Consider the following 16,098-nt stretch of genomic DNA (forward strand, 5'->3'; position numbering starts at 1 on the left):
GGTCCTGCACAAGGCCTCTGCTCGATAATATACGTCATGCTCTGAAAAGGGGGCGTCGCAGCAAAATCTGCAGCTCACACGAGACCAGAGACGGCTGCTAGGATCGCCGGCGGGGCCTAACAAAGCGAGGGAAACACCAGCTGGCTGGCAGCTCGCACTGAGCGCTGGCGAGACGTACAACGCCTCCGCCCTGCGGCCACCGACCCACCCTCCCTCTCCCGCAAGGGCTCTCCTACCCCCAGGGACAGGCAAACCAACAGGCAGGCTGACACAATGCTAGTGCCATCGTGTACAACCGCGGCGCCCTCTCCCTGGGCACGTGCTGGGCATTGCCAGCCCTGCACCTCCGGGAAGAGACAGACACGGTCTAGCGAGGGAAACGGAAAGGGTGCCAAGCCTGGGAAGCCTTCTGGGTGAAGAGCTGTAGAAGATCTCCGTGTACTCTCTAGAGGAGATGAACAAGAGGGCTACAGGCTATAGCAGCACCCGGCACGTATCCAGTGGCGTGCAGCAGTACTTCTCTTTTCAAGGAGGAGAGTATCGTTATCCCATGTCACAGGCAGGGAAACTGAGGCACGGAGCGGTGACACCCGCCCTCCCCCAGTTGCCCAAGGTCACTCAGCAGGCCAGCGGAAGGAACGAGCAAGGAGGACAGTCCAGAGCACCTGTTTACACAAAGGCTGTGAATTGGTTGTCAGGCAGGGCGCTGGGCAGAGCCTGCTTAGACCCATGGGGCAGCCCGCTCGCCCTTCTTGTCTGCATCTCAACACGCTCTGCTGGAAGTGAGGACGTTAATTCCCGCCCCGCCCAGGGGTGAGCGAGCATGTTCGGTGCAGGTATCTGCTCCTGGCTGGAGTTCCCTTCGGCTCTTACGGCCCCGTGAAGGACAGGAGGAGAACTCAGCCCAGCCACACAGACCTCTTAGCCCAGCGAGGCAGAACCATCCTCCGCAGGTCTCCTGCTGTCCCATGAGCACCTCCCTTGCTCCTCTGGTTCTGCAGGCTCAGGCGGGTTGCGCCTCTGTGCATCCCCTTCTTTGGGTAGGGCCTTGAAACGTGCCTGCTGCGTCGCAGAAACCAAAGGGCATGGCTTGGAACTCGAAGACTCCCCGTGGCGTGGAGAAAGTGGTCTTCTCCAAGACTCTGGAACAACCTCTTCCCACCCTGCTGGCTGGACCAGCCTTCTCTGGCCGGAGCTCTGTCATCCTCCTAGCTTCTGAGGAGCTGCCAATCCACGGGGGCCTGCATTACCTCACCACAGCAGTGTGCAACAGCGTTCCAGGCCGCTGATTTCAAACGGCTCTAGGGAAGTATTCTGTTCGCAGTGTGCACAATGCAGCCATGGGACTCTCGGACGCTAGGCCTCATTCAAGCCCAATGCTTACCAGGCTGCGGGAAAGAGCTGTCACGGGCCTGGGAACAGCCAGTGTTCCGGGAGATGGTGCTTTTTTCCTTGACCGAGGGATATAAACTCTCACGCACAGATTGAAGTGGGTGGCCTAGAAGCTAACATTGCCACAGCCTGCCCCCAGTGCCCAAAGCTGGACTTTTTGCTCCCACAGAACACACTGAAACGTAACCCACTTCGAAGCCGGTAATACCAACTGAATGTTTCCCAAATCTGAAACGCCCTTCTCGCTGCTCTCACTAGCACACAGCTGAGGCCTGTGCTAGTCCCAATTCATTTGGCATTGCTATTTCCCAATCAAAACCAGCAAAATACATTTGACACTGTTTTTTCTCTCCAGCTGCAAAACCTTGCAAGGAAGACACCTGCTTATTAAGGGATAGGATTGTGAAAAAAACCAAGCAAATTACAATCATTATCCGAAACCCATTTTAATCCCCTTCCCTCTTTTTTCTCCTAGATCTCCACCTGTCTTCAGAGGAGAATCTGGTTTCAGAAGGGCAGAGTTTGATTGCGCGGGGAGTTTTTCCAGGAGTTCGGTACTGGGATGCTAGACGGTCACAAACTGCTCTTCTTCCTCCCATGCCCAAATCGACTTAAAACCAAAGGGAGTTAGATGCCCAAGTGCCTATGGGGTCTTCGCCCTGAGCTCCCAAATTCAAACAGTTCCTTCCCTTCAACTTCACTCCAAGCAGCACCACCAGTCGGCGAGATCATAGTCACAAGAGCAGTTTCCAGGCCAGTCAAAGTCCCCTCTTTATATCATCAACTTTTGAAACCCCCCCTCCACAACGGCGACTTCTCAATAAAGGGTTTTCTCCGAGAAGTTATTAAAAACAGAACAGAACACACATATTTTAATAACAATTAGGTGACCCAGGGTTATGAGCTCAGCAGACAAAGCTATAATTATTTAACAACATCGAGTTTAAATGCCAATGAGCCTTAATGAAGCCAAGCTAATTAACCAATTTCAGCAGAATAACTGATTAATACAAAAAAAATCAATGGTCGTAGATGACAAAATAGTTTCTTTTCACGGGTCATTTCCTTGCAGTGATTCTCCGGCACAGCCTCTATTGTATGAAATAAGGTTGGGGGCTGTGCTAACTAAATATTGTGATAATGAAATATTCAGTGGAATGGCTTCTCAGCCATTGAAAGCAAGGGGAACGATTTTGTTTATCGCCAGTATGGTCTATCATTTAAGACCATCGTTTCCCTCTGCGGTTTACCGCAAAGCGCAAAATTCCTGCCGAGGGCCGTGCTTTCCCTGGGATGCCCGGCGACATAGCCGCCCGACTCCCATGGGCAGGAGTACGTGCCACAGGGAGGTGCTATGAGAAACGGGTCACACACTGAGCCAAACACCCCAGTTGAGTGCACCTCACAGATACGTGCTGTATTGCCATCACTAGCACCCTGCAAAGCCATTCACCTTCCACCCTCCCCTGTTGCTAAAGCAGCCCTGCTTCAGACGTTCTTGGGATAGCCACGTCACGGAAGTTGGCTTAGACAACTCTGCTTTCTTTGGGCTCTGCTTTCTGCCTGCACGGACAGATTTCCGATGGGCACCGATTTCTACAGGACTGGTCATCAGGCTCCGATTCCAGTGTCCAGCTTTAGTGTGGAAACACCTGCGGGATTCCAGGTCACCGAAATGAAATGCAGCCATGCCACCTGCTGCAGGATGGCTTGGGCAACATAAGAAATATGGGCCGCTGGTCCCCTCCCATCCTCAAGAAACATAATCCAGGGAGGTGGAAACTCTCCAACAGGGAAGTGAAAAAATGGACCATATGGTCCACACGCTTTCTGGAGTTTTCTTATTAGACTGACAATTTAGAAACAAGACTAATGGCCAGTTTCCAGATTTGGCACCATTTTCGGATGGCAGCTTTCTCCCGCAATTGAAGAACAAGGAGGAAAAGCAGACCCTGTGTCGTTACCATTCACTGCACAGCATTACCGCAGGAAATTACAAATTAGCTTTTCAGCAAAAGATACCGTGAGTTTAGATTAGAGAAACTACAGAACCTTTCAACCCATTTATCAAAGTTCTTGCAATTTCCAGTCCCAGGGAAATGAAACAATAGTAAGGACTCGGCACCCAAGTTGATATCTACCCGGTACACTTCCATCATATAAAGTTTTGTTTAGAAAAGCACAGATCCTTTGGCTCTTGCTAACACCTGGCCAGATTTTCTTACCATTTCTCTTTATGTGCATCCCTGGAAAACTGAGGGTGATGAAAATCATTCATGGCTGGGACACATCAAATTGGCCATGCAAGAGGGGCAGGCCAACTGTATCTGTGGAGCAATGAACCTAGCGCTACAGATAAGGGAAGGGCATGTAAGACACCCCACCTCATAAGGGATGGCATTTCTAGCAGATCTGTGAAGAGTCTCCCCTGCGTGATCTACAGAAGCAATTCAGGCAGCTCACTCGGAAGCTGCCTGTATTTTTAGAGTCAAAGGCCGGACTGTAATAACAATCAGATTAGCATTCCAACGCCCTCCAGCAGCAGCGCTCTTCAAGAGGATTCCCTCCCCGCTTCCTATTGACTCCGAGGCTGCGGGACTGGACGGCACTGCTCCGGCCCACACCAGCTCAGCTTCCTGTCCCCTCGGGATCCATCGCCAGGTACGGGGAGGCGAGACAATAAACATTCCTACACAGATCAGAACACTCCTGGCCGCAACTGCTCCACAGAGTTGTTTGGGAATGTCATCGCCATTTCCCCCCTTTCTCAATAGCTCACAGAGTCGCTTGGGAACGTTTGGCAGGTGGATGGCATTAGCCCTGCTGCGCTGCTCCGGCTCCGGGCTGAGTGAAAGCGATGGGTCCCACGTTTCGGATGCTGCGGGGGAGAGGACGCGATTGCAAACGGCTGTGCAGCAACTCTCCATGCGTCCCGCGGCCTTCTGCAAGGTCCCAGGCACACAGATCTTGCCGGCTCACCCCTTTGCAGAGTGGGCAAGGTCCAGCCGGCGCGTGTTTTCCAACTCGAACGCACAAAACGAATTGCAGTGCCCAACCGGCTCTGCCTCGCAGCCCAGGGACAAGTCCCAGGGTGTGTACGTGTAGGGAGATGGAGCGGCACAGCAGCTGGCAAGCTTCAGTACTTTAATGACTTCTCACTGCTCGTGAAGCGGGCTGCGAATGGCCGCTGCTCGGGTGCAGGGGGCAGGGCAGCACTAGGAGCTTCCCTACTCTCTGCATCCGTGCTCAGGAGACAGGTGCACAGCAGCCCTTGGCCCCCCAGCTGCAGAGGGGCGTGCACGAGGCACGTGCTCAAAGGTCATAGCGGCAGCTGCGCTCAGCACTCGCACGCCCAGGGCTCGCACGTGTCCAAACCTTCCTCCGGTCGTGGAGATCCCCGGACCGCATTGCTGAGCAGCACAGTCCCGCCGCGAGAGCCTGAGGCCCCACAGCGCTGCCCCGCCCTCACGGAACCGACGGCTCCCAAGCTGGGCTAGTCCTGACACCCTTGGCTGCACGGGCAATGGTCTCATCCTGGCAGCCAGCCCGGCCCAGCCTAGCTCAGAACCTGCCTCCGACCCTCGCAGCAAGCCACGGCCCTCGCTCAGGAACATCCGCCCGTCTCTGCCAGGCTCAGCAATCCCCACCCCCGCCCCACCACAGGCTCTTTCTGCCCGGCTGGACCTGCCATTGCCACGAACACACAGCTGAGAAGCCCCTGATCTGGGCCCAGGCCCTCCCGCCAGGTTCAGAAACCTCCCCCTTTGCCCTCTACAGCAGTGAGGGGCAGCCTGCGCCCCCTCAGGGTTCCACACGCAGCCCACAAGACATTGTGTTCCCGCTGCTCATGCGGGGCTGCCAGATTCCGCTGGGTTTCCTCCACGTAGGTTTTCCCTACCGATACTGCTAAAGTGACACGCGCTTAAAGCAAAGGCCCGAGAAGGGAGGCGGGGGCTGATTGCACACAGCATTGGCTGGGAGAGCCGGGCGTTCCCGCTGCAGCCAATCCCAGCGCTGCCACCATTCCATCGGCAAACACTGCAACATTCTAGGGACGCCAGCACAGGGAGCAGAACGACACTCCTGCGGCCCACTGGGAAGAGGAGGCCACCCATGCAGCCCACTCACGAGCCTACTTGCCCCTCGCTGCTCAGCAGCCTCCCAAATTCCCATCAGCAGGGTCCCCTGTCAGCTGGGTACCTGTGCAGCCGCTCAGAAGAGATGCAGGCACCGCCCAGCTGATTAACAGAGCGCCCCCAGCTCGTGTTTCTGCGGGCGATGCACATTTGCACACACCGTGCATGCATGAATGGAAAAGGTTAGAGGGAACAGCGCTGATCCGAGGCTCAGTTCAAAACTCTTCCCGCTCCTGCCTGCCTCGCCATGCTCAGCCCACGCTCCCCACGCCACACAGCTCTGCAACCCCAACCTGCTGCTGGGCATGGAGGAGCCGGAGCTGGGGCGGCAGCGGGGAGACTGTGGTTACAGCGAGCGCTATGCTAACCTCTGGAGGACTCACCTGAACCAGTGCTGCATGACTCTTGACGTGGCCACAGTATCGCATGTCTCATTGGGGAGTCCCCAGTGGCAGCGGGTGGTACTTCCACCCACGGCTGCCACCTGGGAGCAACCGCCCCTCCCACGAGCTTCCCCAGAGTGGTACTGCAACTGCTGTAACAGCCGTTACGGCGTCCACAGCCTGGCTGACAGCTACGGCTCTGCTGATGCAGATACAAGACCTGAGGTCTGAGATCAAACCACTGATTGGCCAAGGACAAGTAGCTGTCTTCTCCACCCAAGATTAATGAGCGTGTGTGGGGGGGGAGAGCCAACGGGGTTGGGCCCTGCCCTGGCACTGAGCGCACCATATGAAAGAAGGCATTTAGCCTCTTAGCCCCTGGGGCAGAAACTGCCTTTTTGTTCTGGGTTTGTACAGCACCTAGCGCAACAGGGTTATGATCCATGCCTGTGGCTCCAAAGTGCTACAACACTAATCACAGCAACCAATCCTGGGGTGTAATACGTCAGCCTCACTGCGGGCACTGGACTTAGGGTGCAGGTGTGAGGTGGTGCTGGTGGCCTGCCGGGGACACTAGGTCACACCAGCTGGTCCAGTGGCTCCTTCTGGCCTTAAATTCTAGGACTGGCACAAAACCGCCCTAACTTAGTAACTCCCTCGCATCTCCCAAGGCCTGTCATCGTTTGGGTCTGTCTTTCGGGACGTTCCTCGGGGCCTGTGCAAGCTTTCACCTCTTGGCCCCTCCACTGTTGCCCCCAAGGTGGAGTCCGCAGTGCGCTTGTGCTGCAGATCAGCAGTACACTGGCCAGGGTGCGCTGGCCCAGAATGCATCTGGCCTAGCCCCGGCGCTAGCCAGTGGTGTCGCTCCCGGCCTGCCCAAGCCCCAGAGCGGAAGATCTGCATATGAATTCAGCGCTCTCCCAGGCACAGCTGTATCAAGGCCATCGCCGCTGCGAGTCGAGTCTTGTTTACGTAGCAGAGGAACAAAAATTCTCCGCGCAGCCTTTTCAGCTCTGAACAATAAGGGAGCGTGTGAGTCACGGGGGTCAGCTGTAGCCTAGGAGGAGCCTTCTCACTGTCCTCGGTAATGCCACAGCACATGGGCCCGCGCTATGGGATGTGAATGGGACCTGGTACCAGCTAGCGCGTAATGTCACAGGTGAGGCGCTCCTGACTCGCTCCCTCCCCCGCCAAGCACGGAATATTTTAAATGGCTAAATACCACCAGGTGCCAATATTCCTTCCCCTTTCCCTGTCCAGCCCAGCCCCCTCCCCCCGCCCACCCGCGCTTCTGCAATACCCAAGGATGTGAGCCTGGAAATGGAAACAATATAAATAGCCTGGCTCGACACACAATAGCAGCGTTGTGGATGGGGAATTGTTCAAGAGGCCAGCTGTGTTGTTTCCACCCGCGCTGGATGTGTCGCCGAGAATGTGCAATACGAGTTCCCCTTGGATGGGCTACAAAGCCCCGTCGAGAGCAGATCTGTTCCCTCTCACGAAGCCGGGGGGCTGCCAAAGGAGTGCGTCAAGGGAGTCCCCTGCTAGTTTGGGTCCACCAGGTGCCCGCGTGCGAGAGGAAGGGGATTCAGAAGAGCTCTGGGGCAATGGCTCGGGTTTCAGAGAGGAATCTTTGGGGAGCAAGAAGGGGCGTTGGTAGAGACTGGCCAGCCCCTTCCTGCGACAGCCTCACATGCAGGAACGCTAGTCCAGCAGAGATGGGTTCTGATTCTGCTCTGTCCCAGGGCTACTAGATGAATTGGGATTGGCCCATGCCTCGGTTTCCCGATCTGTAGAATGGGGATAATGAAACAGGCACCTCTGTGAAGCACTTGGAGATGAACCGTGACAACAAGCACTGGGTAAGAGCTCAGGGCGATTGCCCATCTACATGGACTAAGGACACCAGAGATTTCCAACCTGCAACATCAGGGTGAGCAAGATCCGGCGCACCAAGCCGCCAGACCCGGGACACCTCGCCAAGGCCCTCAGGCAGGGAGCAACCAGAGGAGTTGAGAAATGCTGGGGGCACTTTGCGCGGAGACCCAGCAGAGTTTCTCAGCTCCTACTGGCAAATGGGGTGTTCAGCAGGATTACACCCTCGGAGCTGTTTCCCCTTTGACAAGTCGCCATGGCTCTAGGCCTCGGAGAACAACCGAGTTCAAAATGGCCACCCTTAAAGGGGCAGGCGACTTTTTTTTCCCCAGCCTCTTTTTTTTTTTTTTTTTTGCTCAACAAAAAAATCCTTGGTGTTCCTCATAAAAAAAAATTACTGGTGTTCCTCGGTCTTAAAAAAAGTTTAAGAAACACTGATCTAGGCACTAATCACAGCGGGAGCCATAACACCTGCCTCCGGGGTCCAGGCTGCAAGTGGTCCCACGCCAAGCTGTGCTCTCAGCCCCTCTGCCCTGAGGGCAGGCCCTGTGCAGGCCGACCTGCCAGCCCCGGACGGGCGGGGGAGCCTGTGTGCGGAACTGGCACGGCTGCTATGGCATCTCAGCTTCCCCGTTATAAAGAGCCCTTCCACTCTGCCGGGGACTAGCCCCTGTCTGCAGCAGAGAAGAGGCAGGAGGATGAACCCGGACAAAGGGCCTGGCGGTGTGAGCGTCGGCCTGGGGGTAACCAAGTGGGGCCAGGAGCTGGTGCAGGCTCAGCTGGATTTTTGGTGGTGGTGCAGAGCACCCATGGAGGGCCCGTCGCGCTAGGAACGGTCCTCACACACACAGTAACAGACGGTCCCGCCCCCTTGTAAGCCGGGCACTTTGTGTGGCTGGGCTCAGGAGTGATTCCAAATGCCGCTCAGCTGAGTAGCGGAACGCCCACAGCTGTTTCTGTTTCTACCGGTGGTGCACGCTCGCAGATCAAAAACGTACGCCGTGTATGGATGGAAAATTTCCGCCCACGGCTGGCAAAGAGTAGCGGGGACTTTGGTGCCCCCTCTCGGATGCGACGAGAGACGGGAGCGGACACAGCGAGGGGCGGGCGCAGAGCAGCGAGGGGCAGGCTGATAAAAGTAGCAAGCCGGGGATGGGTCTAAACCGGGGACCTGCCTGCGTTCAGGAAAGGTGGGCGAGGAGGCGGCGGAGCGGATCCCGCGTACACGGCCGTGCCACGCAGGGAGCAAGGCAGGGCCGGTCAGGCACTCTTGGGATCGGGCCCAGAGCTGCCCGGTGTTCACCTATACAACGCTCAGGGCCAGTGGGGGGCCCAGGGACGGGCCGTGCAGAGCCAGCGCGCTGAGCTCCCAATGCTGGCCAAGAAGCACCTCTCCACAGGGAGCCCGGCCTGCAGCGAGGGGTGAAGGCAGGCCAGCCCCTTTGCACATGGGAACGAGCGCAAGGGGCCCCCTCCCACCGTGCCCTCACCCAGGACCAGGCCCCTCTCCGCCCAGGGTGGAGCAAGGGCTGGAGGCCAGCGACCGTAGGGCACTCACCCCCTCTGGATCCAGCCCCTTGGCCGAAGCAGCCACTCTTGCTGCACTAAAGCCCACAAGGCAGGCAGCTTCTGTGGGACTCGGGGTGTGCAGGGACCCGGGCTGGCCCGGTGCACAGGAGGCAGCGGCATGCAGGGAGCCGGCAGGAGCCAACCCGTCGGCTGCTAGCCATGCCGTTGGGCAGAGGCTGCCCGCAGCCCGGGGAAGCAAAGAGCTGGCCAGGCAGAGCAGCAGGAAGGATCTGGCGAGCCCGGATCTGGCCTGCCGGGCTACAGGACCCCAGAGCCCAGCTCCCGTGCTGGGGGGGGGGGCTCGACGGCCTCTGGAGAAGGCGCTGCAGCTTGTCTTGAGCCAGAAGGTCTTCTCCACAAAGCCGCTCCAGTGCTGGGGAGGGACCCGGAAGTTGTGTTTCTCCCCAAGGGGCGCCAGAGGAGGAGAGAGCTGGTGGATGCCAGGCGAAGAGGCGCCGGCAGGGAGGCTGCCCACAGGACACATCTGGCCTTGGACCCGAGCTCTCTCAGGGTTAATTCCTCAGCCGGGCCCTTGGTGCTGAACAGAGGAGGAGGACAATGAAGAGGGGGAGGATGAAGGGGGGAGGGGGAATAGGTGGAACCTGGAATGGCAGAGACTGGATCTCATGGGAAGAGAGCAACAGACAAAACTGATTCTCATCTGACCGGCTGGCATCTTGGGAACCCCCACCGAACTCTGGCTTCCGAGGCGCATCCCCGGTCCATTCCAACCCCCTAGCGCTAGACTAACTGGGATTCGATTAGGATCAGCTAACACCAGAGACCAAGAGAAACAGCCTTTCCTGAGTGACTGCAGGGTGGGGAAAGCTCGGCATTCATGCTCATTATCGGCTTTTTAGAGCTGTCTCTTCCCTTCACAAACTGCAAAAATATTAGCACAAACAGCCAGGCGTCCAACAAGAAAATAATTGGTTTGGCAAACCCATCCGATGCAAATCCAGCGGCTTTTCTGAAGCGCGCCTGAGAGACACGCCAGCACGTGCCGGGAGGTTGGCCTCCTGCGGGCCCGTCGAGTAGTCGCACCAGCAGCACTTCGCTGATGACCAAGAGAAGTGTCTGCAGAGCGAGGAATTGTTTGACGCTCTCTGCAAGTGAAAGGGCTCCCGGCACACACAGCGGGGGAATCAGCCCAGACGGAGAGGGACGGTAAGTCCTCGGACACACTGTAGGGGGAACGGCACGGCGCCAAGCCCCGCTGTCTGATAAGGAAAGGAGGAAAGCAATCCTCATGCTGCAGGTGACTGAGAAGCCAATGTGATATTTACGTGACCTTCCATGGGCAGCGTGCCGTACCCAGGAAAGGGCAGAGCGCATCCAGAGCTCTCTCTGCTCTGCCGACGCTTCAGCGGTTCCCGTGGGATTTGGGGATGCCATTCTCATAGGAGTCCAAGGGGGTTCCGCGCTCCAGCCTCAGCTCAGTGGGATCCCCAGAATCCGCTGGAAACCCCCTGTCCCCACTGGGCTCCCTGCATACTGAGAGGCAGAGGAGTGTGATGTAGGGGGCTAGCCCCTGCTCATGAGCCGGGGCCTAAGTCTGACACAAACTTCCTACGCAACCTCAGCTCCTTGCTTCTTCTCTCCGTGTCTCAGTGCCGCCCCCCGCCCACCGGGATAAAAACCCTCCCTCCCGCGGTCGAGTCAAATGGTAAGTTCTTTGGGGCAGGCCCTGGCTGGCTGCAGCGGCGGAGGAAGCAAAGTTTCTACCCTGAGCTAGCGGAGTCTCTAGGAAAACAACCTCCTAGACAGCGAAAGGAACCGGTGTTCTGCATCCTTAATCTCATAAGTGAAACCCTTACACAAAGCGAATTGAGAAGACTTATGTAAGCTCCATAAAAAGGTGTTTTCTTTATATGACCATACCAGGAGACATTCTTTTTAACTTCAAATCCGGCCAATCAATCGCTCTGCTCTACTTCAGAAATTCTCCATCCCAAATTTTCTTTTAAACCTGAAATCTCTCCCAGGGTATTACTTTACTATCAAAGTAATTTCCTCAGTAGAGTAGAAATAATAATGTTCTTCTTCGACAGGTTTGGTTAAGAGGGGATTATGATTAAAGTTGTCAAGAGTCTAAGAGGGACCGCACGGCACGGGGAGTCATAAAGAGGCACTTTGAACTAATTTAAAAGCCCCATTACTCTGGAACCCAGGCAGAAGCAGCGGCAGGTGAAAAGTGCTCATAGGAAGGGAACACGTCTTCCCACGGAGCTCAGGGAGTTGGGACTTGCCTCGTGCTCAGAGAAGGAGCCATTTTGATACCACTTCCAAGAAAGGGCGAGTCGGGTACTAACGGGGAAAGCAGCCCCCTCTGCCTGCAGCGCTGAGAAACGGTCCTTCCTCGTGCAGCGCCCCAGGACAGCGCCGGGGAACGGACAGCCACTGGGCTGGGTCCTCCCACGAAGACAGAGTCTCTGCCCCAAGCCGCTTACAGGATAAGTAGCCCTGGTGGACAAATGGGGGGAGGGATCAGAGGCTGCCGTGTATGGAGCCCCGGGGTCTGCAGGTGGAGCCTAATTTGTCCCAAAGGCTCCGCCCCTCCATGCGAAATCGCGACAGGATCCACGCAGGAGAGAGGCTGAAAACCACTGCCCTAGGCGACCCTGGGGATGCGCCACGGCTCAGAAAGCCAGCCTGACCTGATCTCCCCCAGGGCCCATTAGCCCGCAGTGAGCCATCGCTGAGCTCCCCCCCAGCCCTGCCGCTGAGGCTCGCGGCGGCTAGGCCCCGCCCCGCCCCCTCCCCAGGAGGCTTTGTGGGGTGGACGGGGCTTGCTGCACGCTCCCACCTGCGGAGGAGGAGGCCTGGGCATGCCTGGAGAAGGGAGTGTGCATGCTCCGGCCGGCTGCTTTTCTCACCTTCCCGCCGCCCATCCAGTCCCCCTTTGGTTTCAATTCTCAGCTCTCCCTCGTAAAACCTTGCAGGCGCCGCGGAGAGCCGGGCTGCACGTTCTGCAAGCATGCCATGCCGCCCAGCCCGAGGAAGGGGCTCCGTCCGGCTGCCCTGCTGCAGGCTGGTCCCTGCTGCCCCCTTGCCCCAGAGGGGCAGACTCCACACTAGCCCTGTGGCTTTCCCCCTTCCTGCCCAGTTCCCCTGACAACTGTTACTGTCCCCTCCTGTAGCTCACCCCAGGAGGACGGGAGCTCCTTCCACCCTCGCCCAAGCCAGCCCCTTGTGCATGGCCCCAGAACGGATGCAGGGCAGGACAATGACGCCCCCAGGTGACAAAAGGAATCACAGCCCTGCAACACGGGCAGAGGTAAACGCTTGCTGCCGATCACAACCAGCCTGGCTCTGAAAGAATCACCCGGCCAAGGACTCCAGGGCTATAATCTCACAGCCAGCCTTGCCCTCGGCCACGGGACTTCCGCTTGCACGGAAAAAGGGCCATTCGGGAGCGTCCTTCTGGGAAAACTCAATAGCAGACAATAGGCCTGACAACTCCCTGGCCACGCCGCAGCACTGGCTCGAAACACGCTTCCCAGGACAGGGTCCCCCAGAGCAGCCATCCCACGCACCAGAGGAAGTGGGGAAAACCCAGCGCAGGGCCCTGGACTTGACGGCTAGGTCGGAACGCCTCGCCCAAGGGGGCGGAACGAAGGGTGCCTGGCCAGCCTTAGCTCTGGCGTTCGCTAACTTCCGAGTGCTTGACTTTGCTACCTTCCGTCCTGTGCTTTTAACCCAGTTTGCTATATGTTTAAACCCATAATTCATGCTTCAATCTAGAGTGGGGTTTACATGCAGGATAACTGAGGCTCTGAGTTACTGCTGATTTCTTATATAGTTCTACAGAGAGGAGGCTGATCCGTTGAGTGCTCTGCGCGTTTACCCAGCTGTATAGCTACACAAAGAAAGAGAGGGAGGGGAGCATTCAGTGCTCAGACACTAAGTGCTGGCCTCCCAAAATTACCCGAGATATTTTTTCATACCCAGCAGAGTTTGAATCCCTGAATTTCTCACCTACAGCCCCACTCACAATTGCCATCAGACACCTAGACTAGGGATGTAATAGTGTAGTCAATTAACCAGTTAGCAAAAGCTTATCGGTTAATGCTAGACTACACGCATTTGCTCCCCCCGCCAGTACATTTTTTAGCAGGCTGGCCAGCAGGACCCCCCCCCCCCCTGTGGCTGGTCCAGGACCTACCCCCCCCCCCCTGCGGCTGGTCCAGGACCTACCCCCCCCTGCGGCTGGTCCAGGACCTACCCCCCCCCCCGCGGCTGGTCCAGGACCTACCCCCCCTGCGGCTGGTCCAGGACCTACCCCCACTGCGGCTGGTCCAGGACCTACCCCCCCTGCGGCTGGTCCAGGACCTACCCCCACTGCAGATCTGCATTTAAAATGTATTAGGAGCGTGGCAGCCAGGAAGCCCGTCTCAGGAGCTAAGGGACAGGGGCTGCTGCCACCCCACACTGCCCTGTGTCAGAGGCAGCAATGTGGGGAGACAGGCAGCCGGTCCGTGAGGGGAGCTGGTTTTTAAACAGGCTGCCCTCGCGGACCAGCTCCCGCCTGGCACCCCGCACGGCTGCCTCTGATAGACATGCAGCAGTGTGGAGTGACAGGGGCTCCTTGGGAGTGGGGCCGGAGCGCACTGGCTGCCGGCCCCGCCCCCAGGGACTCTAGAATAATCAAGTATCCAATAACAATTCATGAGGTTACTCGACTATTCCATTCACCGATATTTAACATCCCTACCTAGACTATTTTACAGATCGACTCCTTATTTGGAGGCTGTCACCAATGTAAACACAAACAAATAGCATCACTCTTTTCCTAGGGCAACCCTTAGTCGGTTGGCACTAATTAGCATAATTAACATGAGTACCTCCATTGGCTTTAGGGGGACTTCTCACGTCACCTGGGGGCGTGCCAACCGTCGTATGGGTAGCTCAATCTACCCCACAGTCATGTATCAAACGGGACCTGGAGAGACTACATTTAACAAATACAACCAATGGCTTCCACAGAAACACAGGGTTTGTAGCTGGGGGCTTGTGGCACAGTTACGGCACAACCTGCATGTCTGTGGCCCTGCCACGCATGACTCATGTGGTCACCCGAAAGGAATGCTCCTAACTTAGCCATTATTCATGTCCACGAGCTGCACACCGAGTCCAGACACAGTCATCTTGCAGAGGTCTCCATACACATATGCCAGACACAGAGGCCATAGTCTTGGAGTTAAAAGCCAAGCGTGGCCAAGAATCAAGGCTGACAGTGTGAGTTCCACCCTGCTGAGGTTACTTTTACAAGTCCGGGGGCAATCGTTTTGCCCTAAGAACCACCCTATGGCTATTCGGTGTGACAACACGCAGTAAGCACGTCACACAGCGGTGCCCACGTCCGCGCCTTTACACCCACCGCAAGAAACCGTGCACATCAAAAGACAATGCCACAAATTTTCTCGTGATCATGTGGCCGAGCTGGGTGTCTGTGATGAACAGGGCAATTCTGTGCAGGATCTGGGGTACTGTTTAGGCTCTTGCAGCCTACAGGAGTTGGCTAGGTAAAATATAGGTCTGGATTAAGGCTGCAAAGGAAAAGCTACAGGCCAGTAAGCTCAGCCAAACAAGTCCTCGGGCCCAAGGAAAGATTTGACATAAGCAGCCAGTCAGCCAGCAATGCTGTATCGAAGGCATTAGGAGATGAAATGCTGCAGGGAGGAAAGTAAGTTAAAACTGCTGAAATTTAGCAAATGCATGCGGCAGTGTGCCAGTTCCAGCCAGCGAGGGTATTCGGGGGATTCTGCAGGCATAGGGTGTCAGCAATATGCTAACCACAAGTTGTCATGGTGACAGAGTGTTGCACATGTTAATGAGTAGACGGGGCCTATGGAAAAAGGGGCACCGCAAAGTCAGAGGGCAAAGAAATACAAATAAGGAACGTGGCTGACTCCCCTAGTGACTATCCCCAGGCGAAGCAGCCCCGGGCGAGGAGGGGGAAGGGTGCCATTTTCGGCCCTGTGGGAAGGCACAGCCTGACTCGCGGGCGGCTCAGGGGACAGCCGGAGCTCACACGTTCCCTTGCTGCGAGTGTAGCTCTGTTAACAGCTCATCGCGCCATGCCCAGCCTAGCGAGCTCCCAGCTGAATGGAAATCCTAACCCTGGGCCGGCACCTAGCCAAGGTCAGCGGGAATTCTTACCTGAGCAGTCTAATACATACACAGTCAACAGGCCAGGGCTGCGTGCAAGTGACCATGGCCCTGCAGGAGCGGAGACCTGGGGGTGTACAGGTACAGTCACTCAGGCTGTAACCCCAGCGAGACAGCCCCTGGGAGACGCTCGCACTCTGCGGGCGCCAGAGACCTGACGTTTGGATAAGCGGCCTGAGTTGAAACTGAGTTTAAAGGGCCTCTGTTAGGGGGAGGGGGACACACCTCCCTGGGAAAGGCTGGGAGGACTCCGGCGTGCGGAGGCCCATAGACTAAGGGGTGAGCTCTGGTAAGCTTTACGTAAGCATGTAGCTTCTCTGGCGGCTTTACTAGGCTGTACCTGTCACGCTGTCCCCTTAGGAATCGAGGGACTTGCTTAGGAAGGACCGTGCCCTGACTTCTACCTGCTGGCAACCGCTGTGCTCAGAGCCCCCGGAGGGGAGGGGAGGGGAGCGCAGCCCTGGGTAGCGTGGCTGGTTGAGAACAGGACAGGCAGGGAATGGGGCAGGCTGGAAACACCCTGCCCAGGAGGGAGAGAGACGTGGGTCTCTGCCCATGCACGGTGGCGGCCT

At 56.9% G+C, this 16,098-nt stretch overlaps 1 protein-coding gene across 7 annotated transcripts in view; it reads right to left on the reverse strand.

The window, feature by feature from the left end:
• Positions 1-16,098, reverse strand: part of EPHB1 (EPH receptor B1) — a 323,707-nt gene that overhangs the window by 217,181 nt on the left and 90,428 nt on the right. The gene's annotated exons all lie outside the window — the stretch shown is intronic.

This window comes from Pelodiscus sinensis, chromosome 10, assembly GCF_052426305.1.
Source record: "Pelodiscus sinensis isolate ZL-2025 chromosome 10, ASM5242630v1, whole genome shotgun sequence".
Classification (NCBI taxonomy): domain Eukaryota; kingdom Metazoa; phylum Chordata; order Testudines; family Trionychidae; genus Pelodiscus; species Pelodiscus sinensis.